Genomic DNA, 16,826 nt, shown 5'->3' with positions numbered 1-16,826 from the left:
TTCGTAAAATAATGCCAAGACCTGCTAGCTAAACAAAGACAAGAATAAAGCAGGGTCCCTCCTCCAACCTCATCCCTCTCAACCTCCAGTTTCACACTGTCTACCAGGTAAGGGAGACATCTGGTTAAAATGGGAATTCTCAGATATATTCTTCAATATGAAGGACACAGGCAAATGGCTCGATTTTGAGAACCGGTTACCTTGATTACCCTGTTGGGATAACCAGTTTAGCTGTTAGCTAAAGGAGATTCACAATGCGATCCAGGCAGCCCGGTAGCCTGAATCAAGGATTTCAACACAAGCAGAAAACTATCTCTGGTACTGATGGACTCATAAGGCTCATTTAAGTCTAACTCCCGCTTTTGAACAAATGAAACCAACCTCCCCCATCCCCAGTCCCCAGATCTTGTCGAAAGTTACTGAGATGATCAATACCACCTTCAGGATCTAAAATTGTATTGTCATTGAAGAAGTACCTTCATCTGTACTACTACAGATGAAATTGAGAACTGAGCCCACTGATTACACCCCTTTTCTGAAAGCCCAGGTAGAAAGGGAATTCATGAATATGTACTCAGCTCAGACACCAAAATCCTAAGAGCTTCTACATTTGCCTTCTACAACCAAAGATATAAAGTCTTCAAGGACTCACCTCATCTCTTTTCATGCAAAGAGATAAAGTCCTCAAACTCATTATGAACCAGGCATCTCTGCTGAAGACAATGAACAGACCAAGCTTGAAAGCGGCCACAACTCTGAAACAGAGCTGCTGTGACTTCAAGTATTTCCAGCAAAGCACCTCTTCTCTGTCAAAGCCTTTATAAAACAAATATTTGTATCTTAGCAGGAAAATCCAGAGATAAAACTGTTACTTCTCTTACCCCCCTTTGCAAGATACCCCTCTCCAGTGACCCTGGAGTTTGGAACTACACTGCCTCTATTTTGTTACATAACAGCAGTGGTAAAGGAGGTGAGAGAAAGTCTCAAAAGAATCTTAAATGCCCTCCATCCAGCAGAAAGAACTGGAATCCTACAGGGTGATCAGAGCTGGGGTCACTGGGGCTAATTTAGAATCTCTGTGTCTACGCATACATGATGAGCATCAGCCGTAGTTTCACCTGTGAAAACGCTCCTCAGTGTTCACAGACGCGGGGACACACTGAAACAGGAGGCAAGACAGAGAGAGAGAGAACGAGAGATGAAGGTTCAATAGAAAACCACAGAGACAAAGAGCACACCAAAAGTTGCTTTTTTTCCTTTCCCCCCCAAAAACTGCACAACAGAAACCATCGAGCCGTGACGTTCTCAGTGTGCCCTGGGCCAGGAGCATGGACAGCGCCTGGGAGCTAGTTAACGATGCAGGGCCCAGGCGCACCCCTCCCAGACCTACTGAATAAGAACCAGCATTTTAACAAGATCCAGAGCTGATCCCAATACACATCAAGATGTGAGGAACACCGCTCTAGAAGAATTTGGATGGAGCTGTTCTAGATGGTGGGATGATAAGGAGAGCTCCCTAACTTCAAAAACACAGGTATCTAGGCTGTGGACTACCTGGATTCCAATCATCAGAGGAGTTTGCTTTAAAAAAACACAGATTTCTGGGTTCCTATTCTAGACTCTCTGAATCAGAACGACCAACACTCATGTATTCCTGCAGTCTGCTATTGTTTCAGTACTGTCGTATAACTTCAAGTGTACACCCACTTCTGGGCTGTTATGGGCTCCTTTTGATCCACTGCTAAACTCACCAACCCACTGAAACAGTATAACCTAACGCAACTTCAAAAACTGTATCATACCCAGACTGAATGGGGGCAGGGGCACTGTTCTGGAATTCTTATGAATGATACACATCTCTTTACAAATAGTCAATTTCTTAAAAGAAAGTGTGTGCAGAAACACATGTGCACACACATGCCTTTAGTGCTACACTCGTCAAATAGGAAATGACAGGCAAAGGAGGAAATGCTTCAGAAGCAGACATTCCCCCTCCGCCTTAAACACCGAGGCACACAACAGAGCACATCCCTGTGTAGAGACCCCTTCAAACAGAAACAGACCAGCTGCGGAAGGCAAGCTCACTCCTCAAATCCAATATTCACTTTTTCTAGGACTAAGCCAAGTGATTTAAAAAGGAGCAGTAAATAACCCATTATATGTGAGCTTTTCGTCATTAAACACCCTTCCCTTTTCATTAAAGAAAACGTGAAAGCTAGCTCTCAAAGGGGTCCTAAATAAAAACTCACTTAAGTGTTTAAGAAAACATTGCTTTTGCCACAATTGGGATAAAATGAAGAAAACTCAAATATTGCATGGGATGGTATTTCAAAGAACTAACTGATTACAAAGTGAAAAAGAAGAGGCATTTGCTTCTGAGTCCCTGTCTCAGTTTGTACTTTTAAAGGCCCAAGTTTTAAATCTGGAGAATGAAGAAGCCCAAACGTTTTTCATTCATGCTGCTAAGTCACTTCAGTCGTGTCCGACTCTGTGCGACCCCAGAGACGGCAGCCCACCAGGCTCCCCCGTCCCTGGGATTCTCCAGGCAAGAACACTGGAATGGGTTGCCACTTCCTTCTGCAATGCATGAAAGTGAAAAGTGAAGTTGCTCAGTCATGTTTGACCCTCAGCGACCCCATGGACTGCAGCCCACCAGGCTCCTCCGTCCATGGGATTTTCCAGGCAAGAGTACTGGAGTGGGGTGTCATTTTCATTCATAGGAAGAGTCAAAATGTTTTTAAGGGTTGCACTTCCAACAGTTTTGGTTTCCCTGATGCAGGCAACCTAAAACAGAAAAGAACTATTAATAATAGTTTCAAGGGGGAGTACAGATCTGCAGGGCTATGCAAGAACAGTTTAATAAATACTACCATTTTACTTTTCAGTTCCATGTGTTCTTTTTCATTCAATTAAGTTATTAAAAACAACTATAATTTTACTACATTAATATAAGAATACAGCAAGCTTTCAGGTAAAGTAACTTGGACAAAGGACTTCCAAAAAGCACAGCCATAAAACCCTGCTGATGGAAAGGAGTGAATGTCCCATGGAAAGAAGGACAGTGGCCCTTACTTTGATTATTGAAGCCCTTCCCCAGTGGAGAGACAATGGACAGACATCTTCATGAAATCGACAAACTAGCGGGTCTCGCTTTACAGCGTAGCATGTGGGCAGAAGGCATGACAGAGAAAGAGAAACAGAAAGGGACACACAAAAGTCTGGCAAAACAGGAAATTTGAGGAAACGATTTCTGAGATGTAAATAAGGTTTTCTGTTACTTTCATTATTGAGGAGGCAAAGAAGCTGCATTCAAAGAAAGGTGCTGGTTTTTCTTGTAAACTAATAATCTTTCAGACGTGACAGGTAGTGCACGATATACTGAGCTGATATTTTATATCTACGAGTTGATAGCATCACAATAGGGACCAAAATTTATATTAAGTGTTTCTTGACCCACAGCCTTCTCTTCTGTCCTCTGGAGACCAAAGAAGCTGGTTGTTCAAATCCCATATCCTCCAGGAACCAGCTTTGGGACTTAGGACTATGTATCTTCTTTAACACATCAGTTTCTTCTCTGGAAGGTAGAGATTACAGCAATTTCTACTTCACAGAAATACTATGAGATACTAAAACTATATAGTGACTGAAAAATAGTAAGTGCTAAATATTTTGCTAGTATTTTTTATTATTAACTACAAAACAATAATCTTAAGCTCATGCGACATCAAAGAGTCAGGTTGCTTCTGCTTTTTTTTTTTTTTCCTGTAAAAAAAAATCTGTGTCGACTAGTATTAGCAGCTTTATTTTTAAAGAAAGAGTGTTTGCAGGTTATTGCAAAAGAAAATACCGCATATAAAAAAGACTGCCCTGGCAACTTATCTCAGAGATGTATCATTGCCCCTCAAATAAAGCAGGACACACAAAGACAAATTCTCCTACTAGAACATAAAGATGAGTATGTGAGAGTGTGCTGACAGAATGCTAGGCTACGATGGCAGGGTTTACTCATTCACACATCTCTACCATGTTCTTAAATGTCTTTGCTAATCCTCACCATAAAACTTAAAAAAAAAAAAAAGATAAAAGCATTCACAAATTCATACAAATCAGAACTCATAGAAAGTTATGTTAAGAAAAAAATAAAATGCACTTTTAAAAGTACAAAATCCAAAAAAAAAAAGTTCAAAATCCAATAAAATAAAGCACCCCCCCACCAAAGTCTTCCCAGCACATTTACACACACTGGATTCCAGAAAATCTACAGAGGTGCTGCACACACAAACTTAGAACACACACAATCCTATGTAAATGATGATTATGCCATATTGCAATTTTACTATCAATTGGTGTGAACACATTCTGCTGGGTACATACATCCAATATCCTCAGTAATCACAAAAATGATCTGAGTGCTGATGTGGAGACAATCCACATTGCTATTCTCACCTCCACGAAATTCAAGTGACAATTTTATCAGAGTAGAGGGCCAGACAGAGTCCTGAGCGTTAAATAACATGGCAGCATTAATTCAGAAATACAGTGCCTCTGCAGATTTGTATTTAGTGCCTATCCCTATAAGTGTACTTTAGTGCCTGATGTCTCACATTTAGGCAATTGAGAACTCCCAGGCACACAAATAGTAGGGGAAATGGCTCAACCACTGGGTAAAAACAGGCAGTTTGTCCAACATGCACAATCAAGGAAATCAAAAGATATGCCGATGAAATACATTTGTACTGATATTTATGGGTAGGTTTGTTTGCCACAAGTCATAGCCATTCCCTCTCCCCATTTTCTCCTTTTTAGCAACACACCTAGCCGCACATCCCTGGCTGGAGTGCCCAGGATGGGCACTCTGCAGCTGCAGGCTTCCACACAGCAGATTCCAACCAGCACTGGCTACCATTCCGGCACTGAGTGCCAATTTCAGAAAAATGAGAGTTCAGCCCTTTCTTTTCTCTCCATTTTCATAATCCTGTACAGCACAACTGTTCCAGAAACCAGCTCCCCTAGCAATCAGATATTTACACTAAACCTTCACTAAAGGGCTTGCTATTACAATGCTGTCTCATCGATACAAGATTGCTTCACTTCTGAACCACATCAAGATGTGTATACTCCAACAATCAAAAACACTGCCCCTCAAGAAAGATGCAGCCCAGATTATTTTCATGTGCTTATCTGAGCAGAACACCAACATTTTTGTTTAATGCAAATCTCAGAAAAGAGATTTTAACCATGAATGTGGCAGGAAGGCAAACATCCTTCCAGTGAATATGTGTCCATATATATATACTGACATACACATTACTCGGGCACAGGCAAACTCTAAAGAATCACTGGTCAGATCTGGATCAGAACTTTAAATTTTTCGTCTCTTGGAGTGCCACACCATTTTCAAAAACCCAAACAAACATCAGATTGGATGAAATATTTTTTTAAGTCTCTAGCAAAATGTAATATCCCAGTTCATGACTAGGTAAGATATTCTGCCTTTTTAATTCTGATTTGCAAAACAGGTATTTGGGCAAAAAAAACAAAATATAGCTTTTACCTACCCGTTTAGCATATAATACGGAAGACTTATTCTATATCTTATTCAAATGAAAATACTTTATTTAGCCGGGCATTTATTCCTTTAGAAACTCCACCCTGAAAGGAACACAAGTGTAAAGCAGCAATCTCTTGCAATGGGCCATTTTACTTATTCCGCAATTCCTTACCCAAATTACACAGGTATAATTATTTTGACACTATAATGAAAAGAAAATGGGATTTGGGCACCGCAGGTTTATCTAATAACACTATTTCTTGCCAGACTTCACAGCACTGACAGTCACAAAGAACCTTGTCCATTCCAATAGGAAATATTTGATTTTACTGTAGGAACATTATTTATTTTCACCAAGTTGCTATTATCAGAAAGGATATGATAGCTGAATAATAAAAATGAAATCAAGAAATTCTGGTGTTTCAAGGCTTTATTTTTTTCTGCTCTCACTTTTGACATTTTCTTCCCCTGGAGAGACAAGATAAAGTGCTGTCATAAATGGGTGACTTTTCTTGTCAAATGACAGATTTGATTCTCCATGGCAACCACAAATCAAGGTGCTAGTAGGAATTAAAGCTTCTCTTAAAAGGCGTCTTTATGTTTATAAAATGAATTTAAATTAAATGGGTATTAGGTAAAGTCTTTACCTCAATTTATTTGTTGACTAAAGAGCTCTGTATTGCGGGGAACACATTTGCATTTTTAAGGGAAGATAACATATTGTCCTGACAGATGTATAAACAAAGCAAGTTACAAGGTCATGCTTCATACACTACTCTGAAGACCCAGGAAGGGGATACAGATGGACATCTAGCAGTTAAGAGGTATTTAAATACTGGACAAGGTGTAAAAATTACCCCTACAGGGGAATGGATGAGGGGATCTCTCTATTTCTCCTTCCAACAGAGCTTTCTTTCTTCTATTGCCAATAAATAAAGATTTTTAAAATTGTCAGGAACAGAACACCAACAGACTATCTCCCTCTTTATTTCTGTTCCTCATGTAATAGATACAGATTTCTAAAATTTCATCATTGCAAGTAAGTACCCCTACTCAAAATGAAGTTATTTTAGCCCCTGAATTAAAGCACTTTTAAAATGAAACGCTTGCCTTCCAATGTTTTGAAGAAAGACACACTGAAAGATGCATGATTTCAGAGAAATCAGATAATTAATCTGTGAGTTAAGCTGATTTCAATTTTCACCAAAAAGGAAAGCTGCTTTGCTTCAGTTTTCTACAGCATTCTTGGCCATTAAAATTTAAGAAGTGAGGTAACATGCTAGTGTATCCTAATAAATCAGGTCCAATATTCTTGATATTAGTAAGCCACTTAACTAGTCTAGAGAAGTGAGAGTTTTAAGGTCATAAATAATATTTTAAAAGTCGAAGTACAGCCCATTTATGGAAGTCTCAATTATAGCAGAGGGCATAGCTAGTTTATTTGAAATAGATACTGTCAACGATACAGTCATTGTGAGAGATGTGTTTAACCTAAAATAAAGAAAGGGGAAAATAAAAGTTTTACACTGTACACTGGTAGTTGGGAAAATCCATCATTCTAAACGACACCCTTATAAGCTTAGCCAAATTTGATTTTACGCCGTCTCTAGTTAAAAGCACGATATGGAGAATTAAATCAAATTCCCTTCGTACAATCGTCTGATGGTGCTGCCTTGGACTGCTGGGAGTAGCTCTGACAGGCTGAAAGGGAGGGAAACAGCTGGTACAATTACAACAAAGAGATGCACAAAACAGCATCATCGAGGAATTTGCGACTTTAAACCCAAATGCTTGGAATCTGTTTTGGGGTGGGGGGGGGAGGTGTCACTTCTATTTTGTGTGTGTTGTGGGGGGGTAGGGGGAAAGCCAAGGAGACCTCTGTCCATTCTCAAGTTTAATCAGGTCTCGAGACCTTAAAATGGTGCCTAAAAGTTAGAAATCTCTTTGGAACTCTGTGTACAAAGCATATTTGATGGTAGAGTGAGTCACACCAAACTCTCTATTTCAGTCACAATGGCTTTTGTTTCATCTTAGAATGAAGTGGGTTGATGATCTTATTCTCATCCGTCACGTCTAAAAACGCAAGTTGACAAATGACACAGAAACAAGGGCTCTGGTCCACCACACGCAACACAAGAGCCGCATTGCGAGTGCTGCAGGTTATAGCATCGGTCAAAATTAGAGACCGCAGGTCTGTGGTATCATAATGTCAAAGTAATTCTCCCCAAGGGAGCTTGGCAGAGCTTGGTACTCTCATGGGGAAGAGACCGGAGACAAGGTCTCACCCCTCTTCCAAATCGCCAATGCTTTCTTTAGACAGAGGCAGGCATCGAGATGACCTGAGGGCTAAGGGGACCTCCCATAACAGGGTCCACCTTTCAAGCTCACCACTGGAGAGAGGAAGTCATCAGGATGGAGGGAGACCCTCCAGGATTCTTCATAAACACCTGCTACGTAAAATCAGGACACACTCAACTAACATATGACCAGATAAAGCAAATTTCTCATTAAAATAAGAACTGCCAGGGCAAAAAAATGTCCATGATATCTGCCTGCAAATGAAATTATTTACCATTTTGTTGAAAGGATAAGGGGCAGAGAAAGAATGTATAAACTGATGTCGGTCACGCCACTGGAATCTGGTTACTCTGTTTAGATGTTCATGTCACACAATCAGCTTAAGAATTTCTGGAAAAAAATAAAATATGGCTCATTTCAAACAACACCCTTCACCTGACTTCAGGAGGGCGCTATGCTTTTCAGAGGAGCACAGAGCTCATAGGATGATGTGGTCTTGACAGGCCAGTTCCCTGGGTACCACTCTCCTTCTGGTGAGCTCCAGTCACCATTTCACTTGCTGAGACAGAATATAATAGGTGAGAACCCATTCCTGTACAGTTGCAATTTCACAGAGTGTCTTCAGCCAAATCCTCCATAGGATTTAAAAATCCGTTAAGATGTGAGAGGGAAATCATTTCATCTGCCTTGGAAGTCGGATCTAAGAATAAATCCCATTTAGTTCCCTTGTATTCCACAGTCATCCAATGATGAAAAATTCAAACCAGTCACCACTGACTATGTGTTTTTAAATCTGAAGGTGATATAGCTTCATCTTGCTCAAATTAAGGACTCCCGAATGTAACCTGGTGACTTGAGTTCGCTGCTTAAAATGGCCCAGCAGGTTGGCCACCTCCACAGATAACCCTTCCAATGCCAACAGTCCAGCACCAGCAGCACCACTGATAAACCCATCTCTTGTCTCTCAGATAAATCAATTAATCATGCATTTTCACCTGAGAGGTGCCTGACTCGAAATTCAGCACCTTATGGAGCCCCAAGCTGCCTCTCCCAGTTTCTGTGCATCTGCTACTAAGCCTCTCTCTGTGGCTTAGCTACTCTCAGACCTCAGAACTCATCCTGGGGCAGGACAGGGGGCTGGGCAGGGGAGGGGGGAATCTCCCAGCAGGTCACCTTTGAAAACAGAGAAACTTACGCCTAACCAGTGTCTGTGGATTCAGGATATTTCAGCGCCCTGCTCAGGACACAGTGGCACAGGAAAGCATCCCATACTCAGGGCCACATATGACTGCCTCTCCCTGACACTGTGGGAATGGTGACCCCAAGTTCCTCCAGACTGGGTTCACTCCCCACAAGAAATGAGGACAAAAATCCCTACCCCACAAGGGTTTTGCAATTTCAATTACTGCCTGTTTTAAAAGGCTTTGTGATGCCTGGATTAAAGGCAATGTTGGATGAAAGCACAGAAGCAGTCACGAAGATAACTGTTGTTATTGTGTCTTGACCCCTGAACATCACTCTGTTCAATTAAGCATCTTCTTGAAGCTTTTTCTAGCTACCCCTGATATGGAAAAGTCTAGAAACCAAGAACAGGCTCTATGCAGGCGTGTACTGTGTAATAACAGAAGTATGGATGATGGCAAGAACAAACTGGAAAAAAGTAATTTCACCTGAACAGTACTCACAAGTGGTATCAAGCACGCATTTTTGCAAAGGCTAGAGAATCCATTTACTCATATATAAATGGAGATATTATTTAAGAAAACAAGCTAACTGCCCACAGGTCTAAGAGGCGGATACAGCTGGTCAGAATTTTCAGGATGCCCTGCTCACCCTATGACAGGGTGCTCATGGTGGTTGCCAAAGTTGGCAACCTCTAAAGAGGAGGCCCCCGACAGGCTCCTCCCCAGTCAGCATGCTCTCTTGGGATGGCAGATGGTGAATCAGGCCGAGTTACTACTATTCCCTCTTGGTCTCTTCAGGGAATTGAATAGGGCTAGGATGCCTTTGGTTCCCGGGAACTAAAAAATCAAGATACCAAACAATGCTACACCCTCCCCACCTGACTTTTCCGAAATGGCACTTCTTCATAGGCAATGCCAGGAATCCACTTTGCTTCTGCTTTACCCTTCTGACTCCCGGGAGAAGCAAGTGGGCTTCTCTGATGTCAGCCACAATCACTTTCTTGGGTAAGCCTGACCCCTGATGGTGTCTTCTAATGGTGGCACTTACAGAGGATTGACTTGTACCAAGCACAGCCGCTGAAAGCCAGACTGCCTAAGTTCCAATCTCCATTCTACCCCTTCTCTTTACATTATCAATAGGAGTTTGTCATTGTGTTTAATCGCTAAGTCATGTCCTACGCTTCTGCGACCCCATGGACCACAGCTGGCCAGGCTTCTCTGTCTATGCGATTTCCCAGGCAAGAATACTGGAGTGGGTTGCCATTTCCTTCTCCAATGCATCTTCTTGACCCAGGTATTGTATGCACATCTGTAACGTGAACATCTGTCTCATAGGGTTTGGTATCATGAATGCATCAAATAAGTTATTATACATCAGTGTTTCTTATAAAAGTCTATCCAGAATTGTATCATCTCATCTTCCCCACAATAAGGCTACAGAGTGGATACTAGTATTATCTTCACTTGGCAGATGGGAAAAACTAGGCACAAGGTACTTAAGGAATTTGCCCAAGATGAAAGAGCTAGGAAGGGCTCTACCTTGAGTGGTCCAAATAACTCCAGAGCCTGCACCCTGAATATTATTCACATTCCTCCATTCTGGGCCCCCCTGCATACTCCAAGAGCCAGGGCACTGGTCCTGGTTTCATGCACACTGTCTAAGACTTAGCACAGGTGCTCAAAGAGTGGGAAAAAGAACAAATCCATCTGTCCATCCTCAAGGCAGCAGGCTGGGCCGGGGAAACTGGGCGCTTATCCCACTGACAACAATGAACACATCTGCACGGTCACCCGAAACAAAGAGATGCTCCCAAGCACCGCCACAACGTTCCTGAGTGATCACACCTCCCATCCCACTCACCAGCCCCCAACCTCTCCCGATTTTCTGATTCCTTCTGATTTTTGTCTGAGGGCTGGGAAAATCTTAACAGAGGGGAGCTGCTAACTTTTCTCCAGAAAACAACTTTCCCCAGCTATTTGTCAACTTCTGTCATTCAGAGGGCTACAACACAAATGTATATCTTTAATGAAATTCACAGTCAAGAAAAGTTGTCATCATCTAGCTATATCTGTTATGACATACATTTCATTTTGTTCAATACATAACAGAGAAGTTATTTAATCAAACAGAAGATTCTTGCTAAAATGACAGTCCAAGCAATGTCCAAACAAGCATTTATTATGCTATGGGAAACTGATCAGAATTGGATTGTTTTCAGCAGAATTTTTTTCCTTCCTCTTCCACAGAGAAAATAGCTTGAGGGGTGGGTGCAGAAAAACAACCCCAGACAATAGAGGTGGAGTGATGCTGAGTCAGTGGTAAGTGTAGGTTCTTAAGCCCCACCCTTAAGTCATTGGGGAGAAAACTAATTAAAAAAAAAAAAAAACCTCCTACCATGTGGACAGTCATAAAAGGGTCTGCTTCGAGGAGAGGCTGGGTCTTCCGTTTCCTCACCATCTAACGCTACAGAGGAGAGGTTCTGGCCCAAATATAATACACAATGTAAGGAACGATAACATCTGTGTTTCTCAATGACACTTACTCGTGGATATATTTTGTCTTTACAATTAAATGAACACTTAGCTTCAATGAGAAAACTTATGTGACTGAAGAAGAATTTAGTGGGTTGTAGACCTAGAAAGCCCAAGGCCAAAAATACAAGGGGAAAATAAATGTTAGGGTGGTAACTGGGTATCTGGGCTTTGGGCAACACACATGGTGTGAATGTGAGGGAAAGAAAACAAAAGATACCAGTCACGCTCGGAGGATGCTAATGCTCTCTCCCTGCTCCGGTCCCTACACGGTGCCCAGAGCACAGTGGGTATTAAGAAAGAGCTGTTGCACGAGGAGGTAGAAGGATACGTGGGTGCATGTGTGGGGATATAAGACAGACGGATAGATGGGCCCCCACCAAAAGGAAATGACTGATAAAAATTATTTGAATAAATGTCCTGCAAGGTGGTGGCCCATTATCACAGCCCATCATCATAGGGACTTCCTCCTCATTCCTGTTAAAGGTTCTGAGCCATGGTATGGCCATTCTTCCAGTAAGGAGAAAAGGGTATCTTTTACAAGACAGTTGGGGGCAACTTGTGACTAAAACACTTTCTTTTTCCTATGCCAGGTTAATTGGTTACCTTGCCAACAATGACACAGACTACCAATTAGCCCCAAACTTTACCTTACTATGCTAATGTTCTAAGTAAAACAAGGGATGATGGATGATGGAGGCCCAAGCTGGTCATCCAGGACATCCAAAACAAAGGCAGCTATCTGTCTTCTTCAGAGTTCCTGATTCAGTAGGTCTGGGATAGGACCCAAGAATTCTCATTTCTAAGAGGATTCCCGGTGATGCTGAGATACAAGAGAACCTCCGACCTGTTCAATCTCAAAGGTTCCTCAAACTCTATGATCCTACAAGTCCATTCATGACTCACCAAAATTCTTGTGGATTGAAAGGACTTTGAAAAATACACCCAACATTATTAGAACCATCACAAAGGTACACAGCATTGCAAAATTTAAGATCAGGATCCTTGATCATTCCAACAGTCCTCTGTAGGATTTTGGTCTTCACAAAAGCAATTTTTTATATTCCCGTGTTCATTGCTAGAGAGTTAAAAAGGTCTTGCAAAAGGTACAGAAAAATGAATTTTGAAAATTCCTTCACAATAAGACAATAACTCAGGGGCCTGTAAGGGAATTCTGTGAGGTCATCTAAGTCACTGCTTGGCTTCCAACAGGACTTGCAAACCAGCCAACAAACTGCGTACCTAATGTATGCCTAAGTGACATCAAGGGGAGGGGCGCCCCTACTTCTTTCTAGTGGTGTCCTCTTCCAGAGTCTGGCCATCTTTAAAAGACTCCTGTCATCTGACCACATCATACAGCAATTTCTGGCCATCTTTAAAAGACTCCCACCATGTGTCTACTTCATACAGCAATTTCACCTGCTCTTCATGGTTATTGTCTTCTTAATGGTAGATCTTTAGAGAACTAAAGAGAACTCCCTTTCTTACAAACATGTTCCTGGCTACAAAGACTTAATGAAATGCCCCCACACTTAACACATATGCCCCAGCACATCTCCTATGTACGTTAAATAGTTCAGTTCAGGTCACTCACTCAGTCGTGCCCGACTCTTTGGCACCCCATGGACTGCAGCACGCCAGGCCTCCCTGTCCATTACCAACTCCTGGAGTTTACTCAAACTCATATTAAATAGTACTGATTCCTTGAACCTTTCCCCAATATCCTCCTTGCTCAGCCTTTCATCAATCTTCATTGATCATCCCTGGAAACTTTTCCAAAATCCCTACTTCTTGGACTCCACCTGAGGCTGGCCAGAATACCCAGTCCTTTCATCTTTCACCTACATTCATGGATGCATCGTGGACCAAAGGAGGTACTTAAAAACAGTGCTGGCTGGCTCACAAGCATCCATGTGGAAGCGGAGGGACTGTACAGTTCTGCGTTACTGAAGACAAATGAGAGCTGGAGGACTTGCTTGTTGAAGAGGAGGTGGAGAGCAGGCCCAAATTGGCAAGCTGGGTCCTGGAGCAAGTCTCACAAGAAATCCCAGAAGTCACTCTCCTGAACGAAAATGTGATCGCAAGGATGTTTGAGACCTGCTGAGTACTTCCAACTCAAAGCAATTTCACCAGCACAGGGTGTTGGCTTTTAAATGGCAATATCCAAATCAGAGAGGAAATGACAGTGCATTCCAAGCAAAATTGCACACATTTAGGCAGACTTAAGAAAATAACAATAAAAGTGCAAATTTATTCTGCATGTGTGATCGTGATTATCATTACATCAAGTCCCATACATGCCCAGCCAGAATAAATATTAACCCATTTTATAAACGACTTTATATTGCATTTGTGGATACAGCTCCACCCAAACCCAAAACAACACTGTTTCCATAGTAACCAACAGATTTCAAAGAAGAAAAAAGGAGGGGGAGACTTCGGAACGGATAGCAATCAAATAAAATAGCCAGCATCAACAAAATATGTCAGCATTATTTAAAACACACATTTAGGACCATTCTATAGTTTCAGCTCTTTCCCAGAAACCAGCTCCGAATAAGTTACCTTCTTGTCAAGCTGGAGCTCCCGCAAAAATAACAAATGCAAAATTGTTTCCATCTTCATTGAGGAAAGAAGCAAAATTCTTGAGTCATTCTTGAGATTCAGATGGGACTGGGATGAAGATAACATTTCCTGGGTGACTTAGCACACACTGAAATGCAAATTAATTACCAATCGGTAATGATGAAATCTAAAGTGAGCTTTGATCATCATACTAGAGTATCCATTCTCTCACTGAGAATGTAATGGGGGGGTGGGGAAGCAAAGCCAAAATTCAAAGCTAGAGAGCTCACAACCGGAAAAGCTGCAGACCATCTTCAGTCAAAGGCCAAATTTTTCACTGAAACATTCTTGAATGTCAGTTTCCCCCAGTGAATTTTACACATGGATGCCATGGAGTCATTCACCTGCATCCCTTCAAGTCCTGTAGGTCTTGTGCCTGTAGATAAAACTCAAGGCAACCTCTGTAGGCAGCATCCTGTCTCCAGGACAGTATCAGCCTAATGGGGCTCATCGGGGAACTCTAGGAACTCACAGTGCTGGCCAATCTCCCTCTCCCTCTAGACTAATAAAAATAAAATATTCATAAAAGGTAAAAATGAATACATCCTGCACCAGGGGAGGTACTTAGAAACAGTGCTGGATGGCTCACAAGCATCAGTGTGAACTGATGAAAAATCAGGGTTATTTCAATTCCTTGGCTCTAACTGTACTTTAGAAAGAAGTTTTAAAGTCATTTAGTATTTTCCTTTCTCCCACATTCTAGTTGTGTAACCTTGGGTAAGTTATTTAAGCTTTCATTAAGCTTCCTGAGTCTCAGTTTTCTCATCTGCAAAATGGGAATAAAAGTATCTACCTTATAGGCATCTTCTAAAGACAAAAGGAGCTAACCCATAAAAAGAGGTTAGCAGAATACCTAACAACACAACAAAAAGAACGTGTGTTACTACTGTTACTCCTATTTATAAGTGAATCCTCTTTCTTAATGACTAGAATCAAATTCTGATGCACTTTCCTTGGATAACACCTCTCAATGTTGCAAAGAAAAATACTGCTCATCAAATATCTTTGGAACAATTTCACCAGGAGACTTCACAAGCTACAACCATTTGGCATATCAGCTGGCCACGGATCCTATGTGTTTCCAAGTCAGACAGAAGTGGGTTGAAAACGCACTTACACCACATGACCTCGAGTTCTCTCAGAAACCTCCACAAGCCTCAATTGCATACCCCAACAGTGTGAGCAGTTAGAATAACCAAAGATGTGTGGCAAGGCTGAAGAGGGAGAAGGCCTGTATGCGTTTCACAAAGAATCTGTTACCTTCAAACAGTAAATATACGTCAGCCTATGAAGGGCTTCCCTCATAGCTCAGTCAGTCAACAATCTGCCTGCAATGCAGGAGACCCAGGTACAATCCCTGGGTCGGGAGATCCCCTGGAGAAGGAAATGGCACCCCACTCCAATATTCTTGCCTGGAGAATCCCATGGACAGAGGAGCCTGGAGGGCTGCAGTCTATGGGGTTGCGAGAGTCAGACACAACTGAGAAACTAGGCACACACGCAGCCGTTATTATCACTGCGTTTATCTGTTCACACTAACCACTGACTGAACGAAGACTGACAATGCCACCACATGCCAGGTGGTGTGTGGCTAAAAAAAAATCACATGGCCTGGTCTCAGTTTACAGCCCAAATGAGAACACTTATGTTGAATAAGTAAATAAATAACTATATAACCACAGATCTTGACAAGACTTTTAAAAGGCAAGAAAGGGAAAAATGACTCAGGTTTATCAATGACAATATTGTGTCATATTGTAAAGACTTTTTTTTCTGTAACCCAAATAACACAAAAATGCTCTATTTTTTGCCAACAATTTCCCAGGCCACTACTATTGAAATTTTGAGAACATACCTTCTAGTCTTTTCCACAGAGGACTCAATATCCTGCAGGTTTTACTTCTAGCCAAAACCAGCGCAAGGTTTCCATTCTTTTGAACCCAGAGGGAAAACAGGCTAAGTTTATGTCTACAGCAGATATGCCAGCTGAAAAAACTCAAGTGATAGGGGAAAAGAACAAAAAGGTAAAAATGAAACAGTCCACTCTTAAGGCCATCCTGTCAAAGAGTCAACATATCTTGTTCCTGTGGTTGTTTTTTTTAATGAATCATCAAAATCACTAGAATCATAAGAACACAGCATACAGATACAGCCTTACAGAGCAGTCAGGTGAACAGAACGAAGGCTCCACATTCTGATGACTCATACTGGTTCCATCCGGCCAAGCCAAGAAAGGCTTCACTGCTGGACACCAGGTGACTCCCGAGTTTAGAGATTTATCTGAATTTGTCCTACAACCCTATTTGTAGACTTCCCCCTTACTTCTTCCTACAGTTCGCCTAATGGCTGAGGATGCACAAATGTAATTGCGTTCACATTTTATTATGAAGCCAGTGAGTCACTAAAGTACAAGCTAGAACTTAGGTTTTATTGTTTTTCATTATGTATTGTGTGCTTCATTGCCTTGAGGGTCATATTTTTCTTGGGGGAGGAGTTGTAAGCATGGAATACTTATTTTGTAGAGGACATACTATTTTTTCAGGGTTTTTGTTTTTAAGGCCACGAAACCAATCTCACACCAGAGGACTGGAACTTCCCCAATAAAGTGTGGTACACTATGCTTGATAAAGAATAAA

At 41.6% G+C, this 16,826-nt stretch overlaps 1 protein-coding gene across 14 annotated transcripts in view; it reads right to left on the bottom strand.

The window, feature by feature from the left end:
• The window catches only part of FOXP1 (forkhead box P1), a 625,482-nt gene that overhangs the window by 489,972 nt on the left and 118,684 nt on the right, over nucleotides 1–16,826 (bottom strand). Inside the window, exons 1-3 of one of the 14 annotated variants that reach the window (XM_070777093.1) lie at nucleotides 16,046–16,185; nucleotides 14,131–14,278; nucleotides 653–2,784 (exon numbers count right to left, since the gene is read on the bottom strand). The exons of 12 other annotated variants lie outside the window; for them this stretch is intronic. The gene's annotated coding sequence lies outside the window, so the exon portion shown is untranslated. Of the gene's footprint in view, nucleotides 1–652; nucleotides 2,785–14,130; nucleotides 14,279–16,045; nucleotides 16,186–16,826 lie in introns of those variants that run through there. One more of the 14 variants, XM_070777096.1, reaches the window with a different exon arrangement.

This window comes from Bos indicus, chromosome 22 (genome assembly GCF_029378745.1).
Source record: "Bos indicus isolate NIAB-ARS_2022 breed Sahiwal x Tharparkar chromosome 22, NIAB-ARS_B.indTharparkar_mat_pri_1.0, whole genome shotgun sequence".
In the NCBI taxonomy this organism is placed as follows: domain Eukaryota; kingdom Metazoa; phylum Chordata; class Mammalia; order Artiodactyla; family Bovidae; genus Bos; species Bos indicus.
The sequence above is the reverse complement of the archived record's forward strand: the minus strand, read 5'-3'. Positions and strand labels throughout refer to the sequence as shown.